The sequence below is a fragment of the Cygnus atratus genome, chromosome 5 (genome assembly GCF_013377495.2).
Source record: "Cygnus atratus isolate AKBS03 ecotype Queensland, Australia chromosome 5, CAtr_DNAZoo_HiC_assembly, whole genome shotgun sequence".
Lineage (NCBI taxonomy): Eukaryota > Metazoa > Chordata > Aves > Anseriformes > Anatidae > Cygnus > Cygnus atratus.
In genome coordinates this window covers 27,171,636-27,177,635 of record NC_066366.1, presented here as the reverse complement: position 1 = coordinate 27,177,635, position 6,000 = coordinate 27,171,636, and positions in this window count along the sequence as shown.

Sequence of the window (6,000 nt, the reverse complement as noted above, 5' to 3'; positions counted from 1 at the left end):
AATTACTGGGGAGATGTACTCAATTTCCTTCTGAAGGGCTTGAAATTCACATTTCCCACCTCTCTGGAAAGCGCCCTAATGATTAGGGAAGAGGTTGTGGTAGGACATATCTCCTCGTGTAGGTCTTGCAGTGGGGAAGGGGGAGCAAATGGGATTCACTATGTCAGAGATAAAGAAGAGTTGTCATGGCTATGATACTACTGATGAGGGCACTCACCTAGCCAGAGCCCTGTCTTCCTCACCCTACCTCAGGGCTGCTAACAGTGTAAAGAGCTATTGCATGAAGTACCTAAACAGCCCTGAGATCGGTGTGCGGAGCTCAGGACGTCCCTGACCACGTGAGTACAGGCTAAACGGAGTTATGTACTGTTCTTCTTGTCCAACTCATTTCCAATGCTTTCCTGAAGTTGTTTTTTTTTTCTACGAGACAACTTGGGAGTACCCTGAAACCTCTTGTCTAGTGGCCAGAGTACTCTAAGCAGCTGTGGCTTTGTCGGGGGGTGGAGGTGTAGTAAAAGGCAATAGCGCAGTTTCAGTGCATTTCACACTTTTGACCAATAGCACCTGCTAATACATCATGTACTCATGAATTAGGTGACGTGACAGCGGCCATGCAACTGTGCGCTACATATTTTCCTCCACGTTTAGGTCAGACCTGTATCTGTCCCTACGTCCTAAAAGGTCTGAGCTTCCTCCGTGTTCTGGCTTCTTCTCCGTGGGACTTTAAATTGGGTAGCATGAAGCCTGGCCCTGTAGTGCCAGAGTTCCTCCTCTGGACCCAACAGGGCCAGAGCCACCACTTCTACAGCATGGCTGGCACACAAACATGAAAGTAGACGTGACTCAGTGCAGAATCTTCTTAGGGAAAGGACTCCAGGAACTTCCTGCACAGACACAGGCTCTGTCCCCTCTTTGTAAGCACTGGAGGGGAAATGGAAGAAGAGAAACACCAAGGGTGGGAAATAAGACTGTGTTTTCATTTCCTCTTTCTTGTTTGTTACTTGGGCCTTCTCTAGTAAAGAAAAAAAAGCAACAACAAAAAACCCAGCTGCACCTGTTTTTTTAGTTTTTTGATTTTTTTTTTTACAAAATGTTCTCTTGCACTCGTTCACCTCCTGGTAACACTGAGCTCCAGAAAATACGGAGCACTCTCTCTTTAAGAAAGACTGCTCTCTGCCCAGCTGTTGACTTGCCTGAAGGTGAGACCTCTGCTTAAATTCATGGCTCCAGCTGTCAAAAGCAAAGAAAAGCAGCTTTTCCTTGGCGGCTCTCTGCTTTGGGTAGAATTTGACATCTTCCTCAGTCAGCAGAATTTAATCAGCATCAAGTGCCCACAGCCTCTCAGCTCCACCACAGCCTGGCTGGGGGTGGGGGAGCCAGACCTGCGGAGGAGAAGAGGGGGAGTCCACAACCCAGCAGGCACAAACAGACACAATCACCGGCCTCTATAAGAAATCCAAAGCTTGTCACTGTCTAGGGAGAGCCTCATTATACCCTTTGACTTAAGAATTGCTGTTATCATTCAGTAACCTTAGCTGGCTTAGGCTTTGCTGTGTCCTCCTGAGAAGCTGAGAGCAGGTAAATGGAGTGAGTTACTGACAGCTGACAATGACACTGATTTCCAAAAGAAAGCTGATGAAATGGGCTCAGGGATATGGTTTCTCAGACTTAAGTGAGCAAGTAAAGCCTAGCAAACAACTCCTGTGATTGCCATGCCTTGCTTGTCTTTCTCCGAGGGAAGAGAATGCCTGCAGTACTTTTTGTGTAGATACCAACAAGCTAAATGATCCAGCTCACAAAGCAAAACTGTTTCCCTGAGCAGCTAACCTGCAAAGCCCAGCATTCGAGCCTCAAATCGTCAGATGGGATTGGTGTGAACAGACCTAGGTACACATGGACATAAGTATGGGTCTGCCACAGCAAGATGACATTTGCTTTTTCCCATTACTGCCACCCCCTTTCTACAACCAGTCCCCAAAATCCCATGGAGCAAAATGGGATTGGGGAGGTGGTGCAGTGGTCCCTGGTACAGGGTTTGGCTTTGTGAGCCATGTCAGGGGCTGTCCTGGCTGCCTCCCCCCTGCTGTGCCACTCCTGGGGAGCCAGCCCGCCTGCCCTGGGACCCTCATTGCGGGGGGCTTGGTTGGTGCAAGGCAGCTGCTGTTACAGCATGAGTGTGTGCAGGGTGCTTTCTCAAGGAGACTCTGTGTTAGTGTTTACCCATTTAAAATAACCTGTTCACAGTAAATAGTATCTGTATACATGTTTTGAACACACAGACTCCAGACCTTCCTATACATGCAGTTCATTTCTAGCACCTGCAGCTGTTACCCATTTCCTGACAATATCATCGTGCCCATTGAGGAGAGGAAGGACACGTTGGGTTGTTTTTTTAGTGTTTACCTCTTCCACCCGTTTGATATTAGCCTGCATAATGGCACAGAGCTGAATCAAAGGAGGCGGCTGGTGGGAGCAAACAGGAAATGAAGCAATGCCCGAGGTAAGGCGGGCAACTTGCAGCGGGGCTGGGAGGAAACAAGCGTGTGTGTGTGTGTGTGTATTTGGGAGGGTATTAATCTGCAAATACCCACTTGTCCCCAAGCGGGGGGCAGTTAAACTTTCTCCAGGCCCAAGACAGGAATCAGGGGGACACTATAGCACTGAACGCCCCCACCTGGAAAAGAAGAGGGGTAAGATAGCAGGAAACGTTTAAGGAGAGAGATGCTGTGGGTGAAGGCAGGAGTGCAGGTAAAGGCTTGCTGCTTGGGATGGGGGAGAGATCACAGGTGTATTGCAGCCCAGGAGCTTGACAGTGATCAATGCAGAGCTCAGGCTGTGAACTGTATACTGTTGCAGCCTGTAGCCATGAATGCGGTGGCGGCGGTGTTTTTTTTTCTTTTTTCCACCCCTGTTCCTTTGTATTTGGGGAATGAACTTCATAAAACCTGCATTCATCGTTTCTGCTCAGCCACATGACAAACTCCTACTGAACTGTGTCCTGGAGGGGTGATGCAGCCACAATAACAAGATCCCTCCCGCTCCAGTCATTAAAAACACTGCATTTCTCATCTCACGGTGCTGGGGGAGGGGACTGGGAACAGCCGAGGAGACAAATCCCACTGGGGATACTATTACAATATGAAAGAGACAATGAACCCTGCTCATTTATGTGCAGAATTTATCTCCAAATGTCCTACCAAAGGACGTACTTTTAATCTTATCCTAGTATTGCTCATCTTTCTCGACATTCACCTTCAAAAAAGAAAAAGTTACTAATAAGGGTGTTTCTAAAATTACCATCTCGCTTCCCTTCTTAAACTTCTCTATTTAAGACTTTACAGTGTTAGAAGGTACAATGCTAATCTTGTATAGTGTCTGGAGCCTCCTCTTCTCAAATGATATCCCTCTTATATGAACAACTAACTGAAGACATCTGTTGGATGCAATTATCTGAATGCTGCACATTTGTTCTAGACATTGTTTTCTAAGTTACTTGGGGATAACATTCTTAATTATGTTTTTCTGTCAGTGTTGGTATTTGTGAAGACAGTTTTCCATTGTCCACCAAGTTCAGTGAGTGGTTAAATCCTGTTTGTCAAATATCCAGTGGGATTTCCTTATTGATTAATAATGTAGATGTGTGTATTTAATTATTTTAATAATTCTCCACAGCCTCCTGTAAGTAGAAGAGGTAAAGCCCACACTCATGTACAGATCATTAGCTTTCATTCAGTACAGCATATTTTCGTGGCAGGAGGTAAACTTTGTTACAAGGTTTATGTCTGTAGGATTACCTGCTGTACGGTACGCTGCTTGTGGGACATGAGCCAACTAATAATGTTGGATTAAAGAATAGATGGAAATGACTGAAATGTGTTTTCTTTCAGATTTAGTCAGAAATACTTTGCTAAAAGTTCTAAAATTTTCATTAAATCTTGTGACAGACAGTTGCCCTGACCATTTTATAAAGTACTAGGGAAAGCACTTTCAGCAAATGTCAGCAGAACGCTTCTCCCTACCAACTCCATTTTATCTGTTTTCTAAAAAAAGGACCCATAGACTCTGACACAGCCAAGTTGCTGTGGCTTACTAAAATACCAGTGTTAGCTGAACCCTGGCAGTTGCACGCACACACGCTTTCAGCCGGGGCAAACACGAGATAAATGACGCTGACTTCTCCCTGCAGCACAAGCGCCCAGGCCTCGCCCCTCAGCGGGAGGCGCGATGGCAGGCCCGGCGGCAGTGGCCGGCCAGGCCGAGGTCAGCCTGAAGCTGCCCCAGCGTGGTGCGAGGCCCTGGTCCTTCCCAGCAAGGACAGCTCTCCTCGTGCCTGACCCGGTGAGCACGGAGGGAAAGCGTGTCATTAGTGTTATTTAATTTGCATTGCTGTGATACTTAGGAGCTCCGGTTTGGATTAGGACTCTGTTGTGCTAGGCCTGCGTAAACACAGATGAAAGCATGACACTGTCCTCCCGAGCCGCCTGCCTTGTACAAACACATGCGGGAGCCGGGTACGGTTTCACACTGAGGTTGGGTTTTGTCTTCCTCAGTGCCTTGTGCTGTGCCAAGCATGTTGTCAGCTCTTGCAAGTCATCCTTATTTAACAGCCCACACCTCAGCATGCTCTTTGCTGAATTGGTCATTTGGCAAGTTTGCCTGTTTGTGTAGCATGCGGCAGATGACCCAGAAGGATACTTGAGGCCAAGCTGGGACAGACCACGTGAGTTTACTTTAAGGGCAGCTACAAAAAGTCCCCATGGGTTGCAGTTCTGGGTGGGAAGAGCTTGAGCTGGCTGAGCGTGGAAAACAAAAGCCTGGTACTGGCCGCCTCGTGCCAGCCAGCTCAGGGGTCAAGAGGAGACAGAGCTGAGCTGGCTCCAGCAGTGCCCACGGCTTGTGGGGTCTGCTTGGCCCACATGGGCCTGCTGAGCAGCCCGAAGGGCTGCAGGACTCCCTGTCCCATGGAAAGTATCTCCCCGCCAACTTTGAGAGAGCCTATTACCAGCACTAACAAAATTGTCTTTGTATACCTCGGAGGAGGTGAGTAAAGCAGAATCAGAGGGCAGCAGGTAGTTTTCTCTGTGTGAAACGTTTACTCATTTTCCCCATAGGCTGTTAGTGATACTTCTGGCTTTAGCAGAAGAAATCCCACCTTATTCCCTAAAACTTGGTAAATAAAGATGAGTCATAAGAAATTTCTGTGTTTTGAAGCAGAGATCTTTCCTTCACCCTAAGCAGGAATGGCAGGGTCACACCTGAGAAGAAAGTGGCTAAAAGCCTGTTTGGATAATATACTGTGTTTGATCTCATAGTGGTGAGCATCCAAGCAGTGCTTGGGTTTTCTCATTTCCAGAATAAGAAAAGATCTCTGTATGCGGTGATCAACTCTTACCTTGCTCCCTTTCTCTCAGTGCTAAAGATCCGGCTACATTTCTCCTTCAGAACTAATTTAGTAAAGCTACACTGCTTTTTTTAGGTAGCCGGTAACTTTGGTTGTGTTAAAGACTTTCTCCATTTCAAGACATTTTGCCAGTATGGCTACAGCGTGATTTGTACACGTGTTGTATGGATGCACGGGGTGCTGCTTGTAACTGAGGTGCGTTGTGGGTTACACCAGTGACGTGGGCAGATTGAGACGGGGAAAGTGTCTACAATCAAAAGATGTAAGAATTTTTGAAAACAGTATAAACCTCATAAACAAGCCTCGTGAGCTGTTGTTTGAGGTGGTTTGGTTTTGTTTGGAAGTACAGATTCAATGTAGTCAAGGTATTGCAGTCTGATGGATAAACCAGTTCTGGTCAAGGCGGGGTGCAAAGCTTACACCATCCAGCTAACCTTGCAGAAAAAGTGATGTGTCTGGCCCTTGTTTTAATGTATTTCGCTTTGGCTCACTTGCATGATCAGTCACTCTGTATTAAAAATACACATTTTTACTGTTGTAGACAAAATGCATAAACATTTGACCCCTGGAAATATGATATACAGCTAAAGACAGCTTTT